At 46.2% G+C, this 21,475-nt stretch overlaps 1 protein-coding gene across 1 annotated transcript in view; it reads left to right on the top strand.

Annotated features, from left to right (window-relative positions):
* Window positions 1-21,475, top strand: part of LOC134843552 (cilia- and flagella-associated protein 65-like) — a 340,046-nt gene that overhangs the window by 214,981 nt on the left and 103,590 nt on the right. The window lies entirely within an intron of this gene.

Genomic DNA, 21,475 nt, shown 5'->3' with positions numbered 1-21,475 from the left:
CAGTTTCGGCTTATCTTCTCCTCGTAGTTTGTACCGCAGCCAGTGCTAGTTTGTGTTTGGGATGATTTTGGTTGTTCACCGCCTCCCGAAACAACGGATATTCCATCCAGAAATGACTTCTTGATTACAGAAGAAGCACCTCGCGCCAATCTTGATGATTAAGCCACTATAAAATTCATGTTCTTCCGTTTGGCTCTAATCTTCTTCATCTGGAGCGTATCCCAGAATTTTCATGCCTTGTTTGTACGTCGCTCAGTCAGCAACACGATGATCCGCTGATCCACAGTTTGCGCATGACATACGTTTATCCATGTCGTCTCTAGGTTTGTACCATGACGACCTTTGTGGTTGGCTTCCCCCTTGCATATTCCTGCCTTCTGATTACGAGTACTTTTTTTGGTTTCCTCAACATGTACTCTCTAGATTTTTGTCTCGTCACCTCTGGGGTTGGTGCATTATCCTTTGATAGTGTATAATACGTTACCAACATCGTTCTCAAATCGTCACTCTTCATCCCGTCGAGAAACTTCGACGCGATGCTGAAACTTCTTCTGTTTGTCGATTCTTCCCGATCGCTCCTTCTTCTCAAGCTCTCAAGATCAACCAGGAACCGATCGGTCGACTCATCGTCCCTCAGTCTTTTGTTTTCAAATCTCATTAACGCTTGGTGAACCTTCATTCCTGATCCGAATCGGTTCGACAGTATCTCGAAGATTTTGTTCGCCGTATTGCGCTCCTCCTCTTTCTTCGCTACTATGCATTTTAGCGCTGTGCCCTCCAGATTGCTCAATATCGCTGTGCAGGCCTGCCTTTCGTCATTCAAGTTGTCTTGTTTTAAATGTAGTCTCATGACTTCTACCAATGTGTCAATGCAACCAACTGAGTCATCTTTGAACTCTTTGGGTTTCTTAAAGGTCATTCTGGATTTACCACTTCCTCTGTCACTTGAGTCTGTGTTGCTTATTGGGATTGCTTCAAGTGTCCTGTTCATCAATTCCCAGATGCTCGCCCATGTCATGGCGTCAGGTGCTACATAAGCGTTTGTGCTGGAGTCCCCTGGTGCATTCGTCGAGTTTGAGGTTCCAACTTTCATAATGGTCTTGGACCCCCTGCCCCTGCTCTAGTTGCAATCCGGGGTAACGGTGTAGACTCCCATTTGTTCCGTTGCGGCTTTATAAAGATGACTCTGGTGCCTTGTGGTCTGTCTGCTACCAGTTTGTCCTGAGCTATAGAGATTCTCAAGAGAGAATCCAGTTTGGACTGTATGGCACAAAAACTTTCAGCTTGGTCTTTGCTCATTGTATCCACTCTGGTCTCTAGATTCCACAACTTTTCATTCACGGTGTCGTACCGTTGCTTCATTTCTTGCAAACCCTTTTTGATATGTTTTTCTCGCTCTTTTTCGGTAGCCTCTACCTTGTCCGACATCTGATTTAGCTTTTATTCTGTCGCCCTTGCCAGGTTGAAGCAGTTCTCTAGGTTCTCATTCTTAGTGTATCATATTTCCCGTTTAGCTCTTGGCGATCCTCCTCGCTGTACTTCAGTTTCTTGTCGATCTGCTCCAACTTTGCCATCAAGTCGCCCAGCTCAAGCGAACTTGTTTTTTTTTGGTTAGCCGCTGCTCCATGTGTGACCTGATCTTCGTCTTGTTTGGCCTCTGTTGTTATTGCGGAAACTGTTCCAAATGTTTGGCTTTTCTCGGTCGTTGGTATCACCTCTTCTTTGTCTTTTGGTTTCTTTCCGACCATTGCTGCAATCTTCTCTGTGAACGACGTTCTTTTTGTTTGAGAATCGTCTTTTATCGTTTCCGGCGTGTTGCTTGTTGTGTCTTCTGCAATGTCAATTGGTGAGAACTCTATCCTCTTCTTTTTTTGTTCTTCTGCATTCGGCATTGGTGTTCCGTTGTCTTTCTTTCCACCCCGTCAATTCTCTGATCTGATCTGGTGTCTCAAGATCGATTTCTCTTGTTGGTACAGTTGGTTCTTCCACTGCTTTCTCCTTGGCTTTATGCTCCTTTATGCTTCTTGTATTAACCATGTTTACTGAAATGTTCTTTTTTGATAACTTTCGGGTTTGATAGTGTTGCTTTCCGTTGCGACGAGGTTTGATTTTGTTTTGTTCCTGTCGTCTTTCTTTCGGTTATCGATACCGTACTCCGTTTCATAAATTTTATATACAATTTTAGTTAATTACAATTTTCATATTTACGAATCCGGGTTGTAAAATCCGAATGCAATTATATTTGTATATGAAAAAAAATTGTTGTGTATTAGAAGCTGAAATCAGTCGAATTAGTCTAAATCATTTTTGAATCTAAATCAATTTCACTCCTCAGGACCCTTCGTTCAAGTGTCGGATCACTTCGTTACTGTCCCCTGACTCTTTTGAACCCTCCTAGGACCCTTCGCTCAAGTGTTGGGTCAGTCCCAGGACTTCTCTGAACCCTCCTAGGAGACTTCGCTCAAGTGTTGGGGCTCTTCCTTACTGTCCCAGGACTTTTCTTAGCCCTCCTAGGACCTTTCGCTCAAGTGTTGGGATACTTCGTACTGTCCCAGGACTCCTCGCACAGGTGTTTGGGACACTTAGTACTGTCCCAAGTCACCTCTCACAAGTGTTGGGACACTTCGCACTGTCCCAGGACCTCTCGCTCAAGTTTTGGGACACTTCGTACTGTCCCAAGACCCCTTGAACCAGTGTTGGGACACTTCTCACTATCCCAGGACCTCTCGCTCAAGTGTTGGGTCAATTCGTACTGTCCCAAGACCCCTCGCACTAGTGTTGGGACATTTCGCACTGTCCCAGGACCTCTCGTTCAAGTTTTGGGACACTTCGTACTGTCCCAAGACCCCTCGCAACAGTGTTGGGACACTTCGCACTGTCCCAAGACCTCCTGCTGAATGTTGGGACACTTCACACTGTCCCAAGACCTCCTGCTCAAGTGTTGGGACACTTCGCACTGTTCCAAGACCTCTCGCTCAAGTGTTGGGACACTTCGTACTGTCCCAAGACCCCTCGAACCGGTGTTGGGACACTTCTCACTATCCCAGGACCTCTCGCTCAAGTGTTGTGACAATTCGTACTGTCCCAAGACCCCTCGCACCAGTGTTGGGACACTTCGCACTGTCCCAGGACCTCTCGTTCAAGTGTTGGGACACTTCGTACTGTCCCAAGATCCCTCGCAACAGTGTTGGGACACTTCGCACTGTCCCAAGACCTCCTGCTGAATGTTGGGACGTTTCACTTTGTCCCAAGACCTCCTGCTCAAGTGTTGGGACACTTCGCACTGTCCCAGGACCTCTCGCTCAAGTGTTGGGACACTTCGTACTGTCCCAAGACCCCTCGAACCGGTGTTGGGACACTTCTCACTATCCCAGGACCTCTCGCTCAAGTGTTGTGACAATTCGTACTGTCCCAAGACCCCTCGCACCAGTGTTGGGACACTTCGCACTGTCCCAGGACCTCTCGTTCAAGTGTTGGGACACTTCGTACTGTCCCAAGACCCCTCGCAACAGTGTTGGGACACTTCGCACTGTGCCAAGACCTCCTGCTGAAGTGTTGGGACACTTCACTTTGTCCCAAGACCTCCTGCTCAAGTGTTGGGACACTTCGCACTGTCCCAGGACCTGTTCCTCGGTGTTGGGACAGTCAAATCTGTTGTTCCTTGGTGTTGGGACACTTAGTTCTCTGGTTCCTGAGTGTTGAGACCTTTAGATCACTGTCACTAGTACCACCTCTTGAGCTCTAGTTTTAAAACACCCCCATGAACCCAATCCTACTAATCAAAAGTCTTGCCTACTAACCCCCCACCCCGAAATTACCTTTCCTATATTAATCGATGCAAATCGAAATACGACTTGTTAGTAAGTGTCTTCTGATCTCCAATTCGTTAAAACCCAATAAAATTAGATCCGAAAACGTCAAAAAATCTAATTGAGAAAATTGATAAAAACAGAAGGACGAGTACACCCAAAATTTAAATGCAACAAATGTCCTCTTTTGTAAAAAAAATAATGTCTGGTACCTGGTTGTCACGCGTTTTTCTCCCCCCTTACTAACGATCTTATGGGGTATTCTCCTTTCGGGTTCCAAAAACTGTCTAGTTCCGATCTCCCCGCCCAATTCGACCTGGTTACCTACCTTGATTCTTCCTAATCCGATCTTAAATTTGGATAATCTTGCGTTGCAATTCTTGTTCTGAGTCTAAAGATGGATCGTTCCAGACTCTGGGTCTACTAATGTAACTATATCGACGATATCGATTGTATAGTTACTATAATGTGTCCCCCCTTTTTTCCATTCGCAACCGCCACTCTTTATCTTAACCAGCCGCCCTTCTAACCTCCCCCCTATCTAGCCCCCCACTTAAGCCGAAAACTACCCTAAGCGCGATGGGTGCTGAACCTCTCGAGAGAAAACCGTAGAACATGTTTCCATGCTCTGCTCAAGTAGAAACGTTTCCTCAAAACGGTGGGTATTTGCTTATCCAATTTTACACCTTTTTCCTGAAATGTAAAGTGGATTTTAACGATATCCGTTTGACCAAACAGAACCTCCGTCAAGCTTCTTCCGTTTGGCCTGTTCTGTTTTGATCACACTACTGACTGGTCACCTGCCGGATGGTCACACTTTCCCCTGGGCTTGTCACCTTTTCCAGTTCAGTTTCCAAGTGGTGGAACCTTCTTGTGGTCCACTTTCCCACTTCGCTGGGCAGCATTTCCGGTCATGTCTCCCAGTGGTCCGCTGATTTCACAAGCTATCTGAAAGCTTTACAACGCCCCACACTCGGGCACCTGTACAACTTTGCTAATTTGATTGAGACGATCGGTCTGATTGGAAAACAGTATGGGTATACTATTTTAAAATTCCCCCACTATTTTAATTAATATAAAGCGTTGATCCACCCAATCTGGAAGTCAAAGCCACTGTCCTTTTTATGTTTCATGGTTTTTTGTGCCTGTTTCTAATCTTTTTTGGTTGTTTTGTTTCACTTTTTCTCTTTTACTCGTTTTTTGTCCCCCTAGTGACCCCCTTACTCGGTTTGCTAGGCCTTGTTTCGTAAAACGCACCGGGAAACTTTCTCAGGTTTGCTTAACAACTAACGCGCTACGCTACAACCAAAAGGTGATTACGTTCCCGTTGAACCGCACCACCGGTACTCTAGGATGGGCATGTAGCCCGGAGCTGTGTCAAGTGGGTTTGATCCCTTAGTCTTGATGTCGTAGAAATACCCAGGAACGCCATAAAAACACTATTTAATAGTCGCCTACTTAAGTTGCATATGAGGTTGAAGAAAAATAGGACCTATAACCCTTGGCTCAAGAGTCAGGGACACTATCTCTTGTGTTTTTCGACGTCAAGCGGTCGGAGCCAATTCCGTTCATTTGCGACATGAGATTATAACTTTATTACAGCTTAAAGGCCACTACCAAAATACCCTCCACTCTAGAAAATCAGAACGTCCCCATACTTAGGTCTCAAAATACTTAAAATTAAAAAGGCGAACACCGTTAAAAACAAGGACGGAACCTTACGTAAAGTTAATTTTTATTAGACAGTGGACCTTTGATTCATTTCAGATGGATCAACCTAAAAACTCCACATAACAATATAAAACTCTTTAACTTCTTTAACAATATAAAACCACATAACAATATAAAACTCCTTAACTCAACATAACAATATAAAACACACTCAAGAAATTCATATTTGGGTACTCGCATAGCAGCACGACCTCTAAAATTCATTAAAGGAATTAATAAGCAACTCTAGCATTAATGGGGTAATCAAGTTTAAATAAAGAAGTTTTGAATAGGTCAGTTTTAACTCAAGGGACAAGTTTTGGTTCTGGACCATTGGAAGACTTCGGCTGTCCACCTCTCCACTAAAGGTTCTCTCTGGTCCACTTCTAAGATATCTCTTCTTTACTCGCGATCACTCTGCCTTCTGTTTCGAATAAGACTCTCGTTCGAATTATGTATCGGAAATTGCAAATAGCAATTTCCCGCTGCTATTTTTGTCTACTTTCCCGCAATTGTAGTTCGATTCTCCTGATCTTTTCACTTGTCGCGAGAAACTTGAGCTTGACATGCTCAATTCGAATTTTTGAAAAGTTCCATTTCACCCCAAAATCATGTCTTTTGCGTCGCTCAAGGTCAAACTTCCAAATATGACCGACTGGCACACCATTGGAGAATGATTGACCCTTTCCTTTTTTCTAACTACTCAAACACTGAAATACTATAAGAAATCGGAGTTATTCAGGGTTATAAGAAATTTATTCAGGGCATTACAACAGCTAAAAATATGCTTTGAACAGTCTCACAGTTAAACTACACTCTCTGGGCACCGAGCCTCCAGTCCCGTCTTCCCTCAGAGATAACGTCGATATCTCTCTAATCTCGTGGTATGTGAGGGTACGGATCCACTCGGTATGTCCCACTGGACCTTATTTTCTTCTGATCCACTTCAGCTAAGCCTCTTATCGTGTCCCGTCGTCACGATAAGAGGCTTCGTTCTTTTTCTATTTTCGTACGACTGGTTTTCGTCTTTTTTATTCGGCGTGTTTGTTTCTTGTTTCTTTATTCGTCGGAATGGCCGTTCTTACCTTTCTGAGAAATAAATTTTCACTGTTAACGACTGTTTTTGCTCTCTGCTCTCGTCGACGAGTTCAACTGCGCCAATCTGGGGGAATGAGACATGATCCCCGGACAGTCCCCTCAATGTCTTCATTGAACGGATAACTCCATGTGCTAGTCGATAATATTTGGAAGTTTGACATTGGGCAACGTTTTGTCTTGATTTTGTGGTGAAATCCAATTTCTCAAAAAGTCGAATTGAGCATTTCATGCTCAAGTTTTTTGCAACAACTGAAAATACAAGAAAATAAGATCAGAAGAATCGAACTACAATCGCGGGAAACTAGTACAAAAAATAGGAGCGTGAAATTGCTATTCCCAATTTCGCCGTATAAATCGACCGAGAGTAGAGTTGTCTTATTCCTAGAGAAATAACAAGTCGTGACGAGAGAGAAGAGACAAAGAAGTGTAACATTTGCCCAAATACTACACACGAAGCTTAGAAACGGAGCCCAAATACGACGGAGCATAGAAAAAATACCTATAGACGACTGGCCGGCGTCAGTTACCTAAATTCTAGTCGTTTTTTACCGTCTCGACCTAGCCAGTTGATTTTTTGGTCTGTTTAGGGCTAAGTAAAAAGTTACTATTTTCAGGCCATCAGTCAAACGACTTTTAATCAGCTTCCGTTTACATGCAAAGATAACCACATAGCTGGGTCTCGGATCCCCAGACTACATAATTATCACTAAAACCACGGCTCGAATATCCTATTCTATTATGTTTTGGCGACAATTCTATATTGAATCTATTGGAGATGGGTTGAATTTTCCCTCTTTCTAGCTACTCATTTTCTAAACTAAGAAATAATACCGGTATTAGTTCAAATGTTCAGGACATCAGAGTAGCTAAATAGTTAATTTACCACAGTCATCTACAATATATCAGTCTCTGGGGGCCGAGCCTCCGCTTCCGCGCTCTTCCAGTAGTAACGTCGTTATTACCCTAACTTCGTGGCACGTGAGTGTACTGCTCCTTCCTTCTTCACCACTGAAGCCTCCTTTCTGGCAATTTACTTCCGTTAAGTGTCTTATCGTGCGCAATCGTCACGATAAGAGGCTTAGTTTTTTAATTCGTTCTCGTCCGAATGGAACGTCGGAATTCGAAATGTAACGTCGGAATTCGAATTTTTCTATAAAAAAAATTCTTCTAGAATATTCTAGCCTCATTCACTTCAATATATGACGACTAAGGCCTCTAATGTCGTTTTCGTGCTGCGACAGAAGGTTCCGCTGTGCCAATCCGGGGGAATGGCACATACTCCCTGGACAGTCCCTTTCAATGTACACATTGATCGCATAACGCCGGGTTATCGTCAAGTAGTGTTTCAGTTCTCTATAATTAACTTTACAATTAACTTTACTCCGCCTCAACTCACCGCGTATCATAAATGGCATCTTGCTACTTCTCACTGCCTTTCAACATTTTCACAACATTTGCACTGTGAGGAGTGTCGTAGATAAAATTTCTTTTCTGACTACTTACGTCGTCTCGCCATAAACTTTTTTCTTTTTTCTCGCTTTTGTTGATTAAAAACTTGGGACGTGGCACGGCCACACACCCGTTAAACTTAATTAAATGTCACTCACCAAATATAATCATTCATTTACGCGTTTGTCTCAATATTAAAACAAAGAAACTCTGTGGCTAGGAAAGGTAATGAGGTACTTATTCTCTTCGAGCGAGCGTGCCCAAACCCTACCTTACACAGGTTAAGAACATCAGTCGGCTTTGAATAGGTAAATATACTCACCTATGCTCTGCATATATATGTAAATAGCTTCAAATAAAATTCTCATTGTTATTTAGCAATTGCAACACTTTAACAATCCTTAAAGCCAGTTTTAACCAAACTACAACAAACAAAATGTATAACAGTTTCAATAATCAAGCTTAGTTGTTTGGTACAAGTTTTAGCACAAAAAGACAATTAAGTTTTTACTCTCACTTCCATCTCGTGTCACATCTTCGTCATCACTCCATTGCTTCTTGTCCTTGTTCTTCTGCCTCACTGTCTTCTAGGACTTTCTCCAGCATGTCCACGGAGTTGCGGGCCGTGCCCAATTTTCCTGCTCTAACAACCTCGGTTTGCAAAAAGGTAGTAAGTCCACATTCAATTTTGCTCCCGGTTCCTGCAAAAGCTGTTGTGCAGACACAGGCTCTTATTCCGTTCTAGGTCAGCTTGTAAGACCTCTCTCTTTTCGGCTTCAGTAGCATAAGGCGCTCCAGCTACTCGCTTCACCGCCGTAGTAGCAGCCTTTCTGTGCTTTATGAATGCTCTCATATAGGCTCGCGGTCCTATATATAGCTGGAAGGATTGATAGGCTTCCGTGTTCCTGGACATATGGCGCTTCGCGCGTTCATACATCCATGACGTCATCACTGCATGGAACCAAGGCATCAACCTTTACCTTGAACATATCCTCTCAGTGACTTTGGGTATCCTCAAAACCATTCAAGTAGTTCTGAAAAGATCTAAATTGTTGTTCAACTTCACGTTACTTAGTTGCTCGGGTGTCGGCACAGCCGTCTCCTGCTCACTCGTGTCCGCGTTAGTTTCTAACCATCTCACCGCCAGCATGGCACTAACCACCAGAATTGACACTGGTTGATTTTGGTCGGGCAACTCCATGGAGTACAACTCCTCCACGTCCCACACTGACACCAAATTTCCACATTTGGGGTACCATAACGTCTGCGCCAGGTAGTGACAAGCATACTTCCCATGGGTCATCAAGATGTTCCTTCGGGTCCAGCACGCTGAAGCTCCCAGCAACGGTTCAATTTCTGTCATGATCGTATGTACGTCGTCTTTCTCATCAATGGTGGAGAATTCTGCGGGTAACACTCCAATCGCCTTCCTTCTCTGGAATTCACTCACGTTACCCTCACTCAACTTCATGAAAACTTCACCCACTATGTCATGCAACTCGCCTTCAGATCTCTTCGGGACGGCCCGAATGATCTTCGTCAGTAAATCATACGACCTTTCTGACATCCTGGCTAATCTCACGCACTTTGGCACAGAGAAGAGTTGGTCGACCAACACCTGCTGCGTCCTCGCGTCCATTATGATCATGTGCTTAGGGTACCTACTATTTCAATATGGCGCGGAGTTTGGACCCACGAGATATTTCGAACCAGTAGGTATATGATAGGCCTCACTGTCTTTCAAATTCATCTCGTTCTCTTGAGCCTCTCGCCAACCTCCAATTTTCTGCTCACTCTGCAATGCTCCAGGGAACACTTCCACACTTAAGGACATAACCAATCCATGGGCATGCTCCAGGCGTTCTAGTGATCCGACCGAGCTCGTCATACTGTAAAATCCCGAGGCAGTGATCAAATTCACCTCCGTCAATCCGTGGCAGTCTGCAATCAACTCCATATCACTTTTGTCCGACATGCTTAACCTTTCATACAGCTGAGCTAGTTGGCGATGCGATGTTGCTCACTCAGCGTGTTCAGACAATGGCCCGTGCCACACACGTGTCTTTGCATTCCACAACTGGAAGCTAGACAGGTGCCCTGTCTCAACCAATTACTCAAAGAACTTCACTAGTAGGGTTCCGTAGATGGTCTGCCATTCTGCTTCGTTACTTTCAGGGCCAGCAGATGATGTATCGGGGCCAAGTTATGTAGACTCGCGTCATCATCCATTTCCAAAACAATATCTGCCGTCATATCCCAGATTAAACCGGCATTCGGCTGTGGTTACCATGAAGGATTCATGAGCTCCCACATGGTTACTAAGCTGTCTTTAAGGGACCGTCCGATGAACCACTTTCAAAGCTCACTTGCCCCTCTAGCTCAGGAACCGAGGATTCAACCACTCTTTCCTCCAAAATAATTCCCAGCTTGGGTTGTTCCACCATCAGCATGCCAGTTTCCTTGACTAGCTCGACCCAGAAATCAAGTATTATGACCTGCTCGTAGCCAAAACATGCCTCCCTGGCTTCCTCGTTCACAAAGGGGTTGTGCGCCATCCCTGGTATGGCTGACACATAATGATTTCAGCTTCCCCAGGGTTGCTTAATCTTTCTGTTCCCTGACTGCCTCAATTGACTCACGGCTTACTTTCAACTCTTTTTTGGCGTATCTTTTCACTTCCTCCAGCCTGCGATATCTTTCTATAACATTAGTATCTTTACTCGGTATGAGCAGCGGCTTGTCCTTATATAGCTCTTAGAGCACTTAGAAGTTTTCGTTCACGATCAACTCCCCCTTGCCGAATTGTTCCTCCAATACAGGGGTGGGGACGCAATCCACCACGATCCTCACAAAGCAAAGGGCATCTTTGCGCTTAGCCCAGTCTATCGCGGAATCGTCTCTGCTAATCAAACTTCGCAGGGCTTCCATCAGTTCCAGTTCCTGTTCCTTCAATTTCGAGTCATTATTGGCCTCGCACTCCGATCTTTTGACTCCCATTAAGCAAGGAGGGAGGTCGCACCTGCAAGTCAGTTCTCGCACATGGGTAGGCCAGGTACGCTGCCACTTTCGCCGGTGCATGCATGGTCTCGTCGAAGTATCTCTGGAGGGTCGCCCTCCAAGAGATTTCTAACAATTTTTCCAGCCCGATCTCATTTGCCTCCGGGGACATCCCGTTGCCATATTCCTTCCGATTCAGATTAGAGTCCTCCGTCAGTTCCTTCAAACACTCCTGCATGGCGTGCTTTTCGCTCCAGGCCATCAAGTGCCCTCTCGCTGAGTTTCTCGCCTTGAGCATCTCCACATAACCCCAGGCGGGATCCTCCATGTAGACGGAGTCGGGCACTGTGGTCCGACTGTACTCAACCACGTCGAGTTGTCCCTCCAGTTTCATCAGGGCCGTGTTCGTCCGCAAGGATTTGTAGTAACCGAGCCCTCCAGGTCTAAACTGACTGATGACCTCCATTGCAAGCTTTGTAACCGCCAATTTCCGTGCATTTTTCTTCGACCTCGTGGCCCTTGAGGTCAAAACTGCCAATAGCATGGGGGGTATTAAATTTTCTTTCTCTCGCCCCCGGCCAACGCCGCACCTTCTCCCTGTTCACTCCCACTTGGACGAGCTACTTTTGCCAACGAGGCCACTATTGCGTTCGCCTTCGACTTCACGACTTGCTGATTCACTATTTTGTTTCTGTTCTCCCCTTCAACCTCTTCAGCCCTTTCTCGATTCGCCTGACGGGTATTTTTCTCATAACCTGATTGTCATTGGCACTGTTCTCCGAAACTGACTCGGTCAGAACGTCAGACTCTGCGGAGCTCTTAGTTTCCCCGCGCATGATGGGTTGGTTCAACCCCACCTTCATTACGGACTGCGTCCCGTATCTGCGTATCACGTCCCATGTCCTCTCCATGAAGGTTACTTGGTTCCAGGTCACTCCCGCTTTCCTTTCATGTTCGCTCTGGTATCTCTCCCATTCCTCTTCAGGCAATGTGCACAGAAAGTGTACCCTTATTGTCTCGTCGATTTTTCTCCTCCTAGGTGACTCATGGAGCAGTTTCTGCGTATTCCTACTCCTGTATTCCCTTGCCAGGCCTATCGAACCCACAGGGGACAGACTGACTGACGCATCCCGCGTAGGAGACATGAATGACGATAGTGTCATCAACAATATATGTCCATCGAAGTCCCCGTCGTCGTCGTCGTCTTCACTGAATTGATATTCCAGCAAGTCCCTCCATAACGCACCTAAGTCTAATCCACTTGACTTGTCTTTCTTTCCCTCTAGAGGGTCGTCATCCTGGTCCATCTGATCATCGTCATTAGTGTCTGGTCTCGGTCCAGATCCTGAAGGGCCTTGGCGCATCTCCATGCCCGAGTCCGGCCGCGCTGGTATATTCAAGTCCCCCGCGTGATAAAACAACTCGTCGTTCACCAGGAACTCCACCGACTCGTCGCCATGTGGTGCCAGCTCGTCGACCGTTATGTCTGTGCCTCCCTAAGTTCCTTTGGCACCTCTAACAACACCGCTTTCGCCTCTCCAGGCCACTTCAATCGTGACAAATCATCGGCTGGTTTGTACACATTACTCCACACGTCTTAGGAAAGGTTGATTTTTCTCGAGGGTGGCGCTTCAATCTTCTTTCGGCTCCATGCATCAGGGAAACTGAAGTCAAAGGTGTGCATCGCTGCCACATTCCAACTGATTGCGCGGCTCCATCCCTTCACTCCATTTCTGCATTCTCTTTTCAGCATTGCGGCGGCTCCAATACGAGAGGCAACAACAGGAGACGTGACTCCCAGCAGCATCCTCCTTATCGGCGGGTAACGAGGACATTGGCTCGGCAGTGGCCTAGATCCAGCCAGCCATGCATCCTCATTTTCCTTGACGTGTGCATACGCCTCCGGCCAAGCCGGGACCCGCATTGACTCCCCCGTTTTTTTTTCACCACTCGTCGCAAATTCCAGAGCACATACGGCAGTTAAAGTTGTTCTTAAAGTCCATCAATATCTATCCTGGCTCCGCTATTCTCCCGAACAATCTATCATCACTGGCCAGTCCTCCCAGTTCCTTCTGTTCCACCCAATTTAAGACGGAACAGTCTATCAGTGAGACTAAGTTGACGTACAACACCTAGTTGCTGTACGCTTTGACTTGTACGTCTGGAAACGCGTATTACATCACCGGTCCGTACACCACCGTGACGAACTCCCTTAGTCCATGGACCAGAACCAGCGGATCGATCTGCGCTGCGTCATTACAGCCAGATCCGTTAGCAAAGGCATGCCACAATACTGCTTACACTCACTCACTCCCGTTGCAGCCTTGTCCTCTCCTGTCACACTCCTGTTTCCGTTGAACAAGTTTTTCAAGTATCCGTGCAATTCTTTGATCACAGCTGGAGCGTGCTCGAAAGCGTCTTCTCACAAAGCTCACACTCTCGGTGATAAATACAACCATGAATTGGTATGTGGGCTCGTCCTCAAGGCTAGTCCCATGAGGTCCTCTTCCGCTGATGACAGATTTCTTCTGACCGTCCTCCCCTGCGCGTTCCTAGCACAAACCAGAGGTCGTTCGCCACCTGTTGCACCAACAAGTGATCGTTATCCACTCCTGGTCTCAGTTTCAGTAACCTGGCAAAGTTGGACAGTTCCAACCCCAGGACTTTGTCCAGCACCACCCGAGTTGTACTGCAACCCTTGAACCCCTAGATGGCGTTGGAAATGTCAGCCGAGACAACAGAGAGTTCCAAACGAAGTGGATAATATTTGTTGGGGTCAACGATCCTGTTTGGCGCGGGTATGATCACGTTGAATTGTCCTTCCGCTAATCTGGTAGCCATCGTGTATACAAATTGCAAGGGTTCTGTCAATGTGGCATATCCAGGTGATAACACAAAAATGATCTTCACCACGTTCCTAGTGAAGTTTCGCTGCACTGATGATTCCACCTCAGTCATGGCCGAAAGTAAGGTCACGATCGCCTCTCCCATGATCTCCTTACTGGGAATCGATCCATCCGTCAGACGGGATAACAGTACTCTACTCTGCAGGTGGTCATTCGAGCAGGCAATTATTATCACCTGTGGGTTCATGCTGACCATCCTCTGTACGCTTATCGTCATGCCCACTGATTGTCTCCAGTCCAATTTAAGCGCTGTCAAGAAAATCACGTCGGGCCAAAAAAGAGAACGAGGCGTATAGAGATAATCTGAACTGGCCACTATCAGGTATTTGGCGGCCTTGATGTCTAGGGAATCATAGGCAGCAAACAGGCAGTCACACATTAGTGTCTTCAGGCCCGCGTACCTCTTATCCCTCCCCCTCCACCGAGATTGCTCGGGAGTAATCTCTGGAATACTCACCGGGCGCTTGGCCGGTTGTTTTGAAGAACTGTCGATAAATTTTATGATGCTTATTGTTGCGCTTATTCTCTGTCAGAAACTTGCCCCTCCGGGAAGGCGGTGTCATTTCCCTGGATCTCCGACGAACGTTCGTAAGAGATCAGGTGTTCAGGGGTCCAAAAATATTGTCCTTAGGTACTCAGATAATCTCTCTAGATCTACAAACCTGAGTGTGGTTGCGGAGCTAAGCTGCTCCTGCTCCGCTAATAGCCAGTCCACGACCCATATCCGATATAATCCCGAAACTGTGTGACCCTCTCCACCCATCATCTTCCTTGCGTCCGCTCGACATGTTAACGTGTCCATGTTCAAATTCGCCAACATGTCTTTTTTATATTGCCCCAGCTGCTGGAATCTGGACCGTTCTAGAGCAGCACACTGTTTGGCTCAATTCACTCGTCGACGGGCTTCACGCAGGAGCAGAACCGTCGCGGGCGGGTTACTCGTCCTCGACACGGTGTGAGAGCTAGTCTGACTCTGATCAATTGCCCTCCAAGTCGGCCCTCTAACGGTTGTCTTCTAGGGGTATGAGCAGTCCCCAACCTTTTTCTCACATCTGAGCTTGGAGCAACGGGAGCACTTGCATCCGTTTCCATTGCTAGTGGCCCAAGGCGACTGGCGAGTGGTTCCGGCACGTTGCCCTTCACACTACCTCCTCCAGTCGAACTGGTCCCAGCCAAAGAGTCGGTTGTCCTCAACTCTTGCTCAATTTCCTCAGTTGTTGTCTGAAAAGCTTCGTTTATCCAACGCCTTCCTTGCGCGGTTTTGAAATGTATCCATTCCCTGTGAATACCAGATGGTCAGTCATCCGCAGTGTGTTCTCGAGATTTATGCGTCGCAGCTCGGTAGGATTGCTCTTCACCAGATTGCGGGTCATGTCATTCCAATGGGTCACATTACCATTCATAAAATCCGCCACTGGCGTGCCCACCTCTGGATTTTGCGGGATTGTGCACAACACCACGAGTCTAGTTCGGTACTTTTCCTTCAATTCATTCAAATGGCAGACCAGCAGGGGCCCTCATCTGCCATCTGGGGTAACAGGGGCTCTCGAAACAACATTAGTACCAAGCATTATCACCAATGTGTCCAGCAGATCCTCACCCTGGAACTCCATCATTTTGATGACTTGAGCCACGGAGGTCCCCCCAAAAGTTAGAACAGTAGTCGGATCTTCTCCAAATGACTTTCCAGACTTTCTCCAAATGACAACCAAATGACGACTCCCTGGGGGAATTGCCTGATTTCTTATGGCAGGGTTCCAGCTCATGCCGTTCAGGCAGGCTCGAGAATGCTCCGCAGCTACTTGCAGGAATAAGTTGCGGACCGCCAAGTTCTTTCTGACGTCCACTGCGCGAGATCTCAAAGCAGTCTCGTCACGTGTGGGTCCCGTTGGCACTATGGCTCGTGACGATCAGGGCGTTGGGAAGGGACTACCCTACCCAGCGTCCGGCCACTGGTCCTGTTGATCTCGTCCATCGTCGCTCTGGCTACCTGGTTGAATGACTCCTGAAACTGAGGAGCTAAATAGGTGTCCGAAGGATCCGGTATCGTGTTCCTAGAGCTCAAGGTAGATTGTGGTATCTGCTAAGCAGCCCCGGGCTCCCTCGGGTTGCGCAGCTCCTGTGCCTTTGTCCTGGGAAGCGAGTCCCTGGGTCCATCCGAGGAGTTCATATTAGCCAGCACTGCCGGTGATACTTGGATCACGCTTGCCATATATAACTCTCCTAAGTGTTTTATCTCTTCTTCTTTGAGGATTATTTGCATTTCATCTTATTTCTTTTTCCATTCGTCTCTTTCTCGAGCTATTGCCTTGTACTCCTCCAACTTGGCATGCAGCTCTTTCCGGTCCTTCTCGTTCTTTTCTAAAGTTTCGATAGCCTACAAGGTTTGAATCTCCATCTCACACATCTTGAATCTCTTCAGTGGAGGAGCTGCCGTTGGAGAATCTGCTGAGTGTGACGGGCCCGGCCAATCACGTGATCGTTTCGCTCCGATAAGAGGCTGCACTGGTCGAACAGGTCGAACACCTAGTCTTGGTTCTAGAGCCAAGTCATTGCCAAACATTTCTCCTCGCCGCCATCTCATCAGTCGGTTACGTGCTCTGTCGCGGTCCCAGACTCGCTGTAGGCCAACATTAAGACCACTTCCGTGGGGCGATCCCCACGGCCTTCTCTTCCCATTACATTCAGGAGTGCCACGGTGAACATCGCCAAATCCGGGTATTCTAGTGCAAAATTGCAATCCACCAGAAGTTGGTATATTTCGTCTAGAGTCGTTCCTAGGCTCGCTGAGATGAAATCCATCAAGTCGTTAGTGTCACTCATCTTTCTTCGTAAATGTCCTAACGCACTCTTCTGATTGTCCAAGGTCAATTAACAAATTAGGATCAATCAAGAACTAACAGACAAGTCACGACTTAGAACCATCATTCCAGGCTATTCCTCTTCTAGGATAAAACATCATTCACATCTTTTAAAAACAACCAATTGAAACTATCTTTCGTTCTTGATTTAAAAGCTAGCACCCAGGTGGATCGTCCACCTGCGATCTTGTCAAGATAACACAAATGTGCGTGGTCAATTTTCGTACCTGGAGTGTTCCAGTCTTCCACGACATAAACATACATAAAACTTAACCTAACAATAACATAACATACAAATATCACGCATCAACACTATCACATAAAAATCTAGTCCCTAATAGTTAAGCTAAAACCTAATCCTAGTGCCTAAAAAGCAAACCTAACAAAGACTACTTAACACCTAATGAGGCTCTTGCATATGCTCAGATAATATTTTTTTATGTAAGCAGACTTCAATGTCCGTGTCAGAAAATATTACATGTACGAGGGCGTACAGCTCTCTCGGATGCAGTTCCCCTTTGGGATCATAAACTGGTAAAGAGAGAGAGGTCTCTCCTCTCTCGACCAGGAAATCCCTGAGTCGAGTTAAGGCCACCACCGAGTTTTCGGGATTTACATGTTGCTTGTCAGTGGCCTTGGTTACAAAAAAAACACAAATATTTCCCTGCTATCTGTGATGCGACAGGGGGCAGCGCTATCATCCCTCCCATACCAGGCCTCTAATTCCACAAAAACTCGATGCTCTTATACTCTCTCTGAAAGTCGGCCGCTTGTGCTGTCTTAAAGCTTACATCCGCAGTTATTGCTATAGCGCACGTACGTTCCGTGAGTATGAAATCGCTGTCCGTGACGACGACATTGTTTGAATAATGGTTTGGTAGATCAAAAAAAGATTCAAAAACTCGTCTGAATGGTGATTTTTTTAAAGCATTTTCTTCCTCCGTTTCCAGCTCTCTGATTTCCCTCCCTGAGTTTAATTTTTATTCATCAGATTTTTGGTGTGGGTGAGTCCTACCCCCACTCCTCGGACAAAAATATCCATCGACATCCCCGTTGATCGCCCAAAATTGAGCAGATCGAGATTGGATTCTGGAACGTGTAAAGGATTATCTGGAGCGACCACGTTAGACACAGTATTGCCGTGACTGATATATTTGATGCTGTTTTGGTCGAACTCTTGAATCGTCGAGATGGTCTCTTTCGGGACTGCTGGCGGATCATGGAGCCATTCGAGTACTCGCAGACTAGTCAATTTTTGATCATGCATCTGCTCAGTCTCCGATTTGAACTCCACTTCCGGTTCAGAGCAATCATCAATCCAATCCTGTTCTGTGTCTTTGACTAGGTTGATCTCTTGTGGCACCAGCACTTCGTCCAGTCCCATTAGCGAGTCCATCATGTCGCTAAAAATTATCCTGTCTGTGATAGAATCATCGCCATACGGATTGTACTTCTTCTTGCCTTTCCCTCTTTTGCTCTGGCGTGTTTCCATGGTGAGAGGAAAGTCAGGCTGTACTCCTTTGTCAACTTCAGTTTGTTCTGGGCAGTCCCGGTCCTCTTCGGCAGCTCCACTCGCTCGGTTAGTTAAGGCCAGTACCAAATTTTTGGGATTTACATGTTGCTTGTCGGTGGCCTTAGTTACAAGAAAACACAAATATTTCCCTGCTATGTGTGATGCGACAGGGGGCAGCGCTGTCATCCCTCCCACACCAGGCCTCTGTTTCCACAAAAACTCGATGCTCTTATACTCTCTCTGAAAGTCGGCCGCTTGTGCTGTCTTAAAGCGTACATCCGCAGTTATTGCTATAGCGCACGTACGTTCCGTGAATATGAAATCGCTGTCCATGACAACGACATTGTTTGAATAATGGTTCGATAGATCAAAGTAAGATTCAAAAACTCGTCTGAATGGTAATTTTTTTAAAGCATTTTCTTCCTCCGTTTCCAGCTCTCCGGTTTCCCTCCCTGATTTTAATTTTTTAATCATCAAATTTTTGGTGTGGGTGAGTCCTACCCCCACTCCCCGGACAAAAATATCCATCGACGTCCCCGTCGATCGCCCAAAATCGAGCACCAGCACTTCGTCCAATCCCACTAGCGAGTCCATCATGTCGCTCAAAATTATCCTGTCTATGACAAAACTCTCGCCATACGGATTGTACTTCTTCTTGCCTTCTCCTCTTTGCTCTGGCGTGTTTCCATGGTGAAGGGAAAGTCAAGATGTACTCCTTTGTCAACTTCATTCCGTTCTGGATAGTCCCAGTCCTCTTCGGCAAAAGGAACAGTTTCGTCGTCCACCTCCACTCGCTTGGTTAATTCCAGGTCCAGTGGTAGATCGCAACTATCTACCACCTCATTTCCGTCGTTTTTGTCGCGCGCGCCTCTTTTATTCAAATCGCAGGCAGGATCCACTATCAAATAGTTTTCCTCATGCATGTCAGCTGGGATACACCAGTCCTCTGTTGAGGCATTGTGCGGTTTGATGTTTTCGTAATGAGCTGCTCGTCCGGTGCTCAATCGGTAAAAAGACCTCCTTGATGCACTTCTGTTATTTGGAATGTACCACGCCACATTTTCAATAAATTTTTGGTTCCTTTTGGTGGAACTACTTTCTGGAACACCCAGACATAATTGCCAACCGAGTAGGCTTTTGCATCTGCAGTCTTTTTTTATCAAATCTCCTTTTTTATCTGATTTGCGCCTGTTGGGTGTTCCTCGATACTCAGAGTAGAAGAACGTTAACGGAAGAGCTTTTTCGTGACCAGTTAACATCATATGCGGACTTATTCCCGTGGTGGAATGCTCTGTGCTGTTGTAAGCGCCCATCACTTGCAGCAAGTGTCTATCCCAGTCATCCATGTAGCGTGAGCAATAAACTCTCAACATGAACACTAACGTGCAATTTTGCCTAGGCCATTCGTTTGTGGTTGATAAGTGGTCGAGTGAGCCTGTGCCACCTGCGACCTCTTCATTAACTCCTTCGTGAGATCACCCAGGATTTCTATGCCATTGTCTGATTGGAATGTGATGGGGGCAGCCGTGTCTCGCTACCCATACATTTATCAAGTGATCGCACGTTTCTTCCGCTGATGCTGTCATGCAGGGTGCCGCCTCTGCGTATTTGTTGAAATGATCAATCAATACCAGCACTTGATTGTAGCCCGTGGCTGTCATGCATTTCTTTTGATGATCAAGTTGCACCACCTCTTTGACTTTATTGACACGACAAGCATGCAGAAATCCACTTCTTCAAACCAAGGCCATTCGAATCGTTTCTGTATCCTGTTGTACACTTTGTCCACGCCTTGTCCAGGAAGATCATCAACTGCGTGTCGGCCTTCAGTGCTTTCCATGTCAACAACACTTCAACCGCTTCGGGATCTGGTCTGTTTGTCTTCAACTGCTTGTTTCATGCAACAAAAGACCTCGTCTAGTCTCCTTATATGGTCCTCCAGCATTGTTGTCGCAATGACCACGTCATCAACGTAACACATTATGAGGTTTCCATAATTTTAGTGACATTCGTGAGTACCTGAGCCATAATCGTTGGAACGTAGCCGTCGCATTGCCTAGTCCAAACGGCTTTTTTTCCACTGGTACAGCCCCAGTTCGCACGCAAAGCCTGTCTTCTCTCGATCCTGTTTTCTGAGGGGCACCTGCCAGAACGCAGAGCCCAAATTCAGCGTCGTGAAGAATTTTGCATCAACCAACTTGGAGAGGCTCTCGTCGATGCGGGGAATCGGGTATGCGTCCTTTATCGTTACCGCAATCAGAAACCGGAAGTCACAACAAAACCTTAGTTCCTGCCCTTTCTTTTCTTTACCATTACCACGACGCAAGCCCACGGGGACCTCGACGGTTCGATCATGTCATACACCATTAGCATTTCAAGTTCTTTTCTGCATGCTTCTGATTTATGTGGGGTCATTCTCCTTGCCCCTTCCCTGTGAAGTACTCAGCCCTCTTCTCTTCTGATCCCATTTTCTACAAAATTGCAGCAAACTATATCGGCCTTATGCCTCGAAAAATGTCTGCGTGCCGATTTAACACCACTCTGAGTGATTCCAGTTCCTCATCCGATATTTTGCCTTTTAAATGCTCTATCTCAGGTAGGACTGGCTTGTTCGCTGCTAATTCTGTTTCTGTCGGTCTGAGGAAAATTTGAACAATTAGACAGCCCTGTCGTCTTTCTCAGACTTCATTGAAAACAGTTTTTTAGAAGATTTCATTTCATTTATCCTTTTTAGTATGCATTATTCGTTGGCATGCAAGGGACACTTAGTTACGTCAAATCTTAGTTACGTCAAGTTCAGAGGCAATGCGTAGTCTAGCTTCTTTCCTCGTTGTATCGTCATCGTGGTTGCCTCTGTGCTCAACAACATACTCGCACACAGTCCGCTCTGAGTGAGTGAGAAGCTTCTTCCTAAAATAGTTGAGCTGTCACTGTTGGGATTTGGAACCAGACACACCTGTCTGTTGTCGCTAGGCTCATTTTGATTCCTCGTCCTAAATTTCGCTATTACAGCCTGATGTGGTTTTAACTTAACCTTCCTATCTAGGAAAATTGGCACCTCTGCTTGGTGAATCAGGATTGTATTAATTACTTTCTTCCTCTCAGGGTCCTTGATTCTTATCAACCCGTCGT

The sequence above is a fragment of the Symsagittifera roscoffensis genome, chromosome 4 (genome assembly GCF_963678635.1).
Source record: "Symsagittifera roscoffensis chromosome 4, txSymRosc1.1, whole genome shotgun sequence".
NCBI lineage: Eukaryota > Metazoa > Xenacoelomorpha > Acoela > Convolutidae > Symsagittifera > Symsagittifera roscoffensis.
The sequence above is the reverse complement of the archived record's forward strand: the minus strand, read 5'-3'. Positions and strand labels throughout refer to the sequence as shown.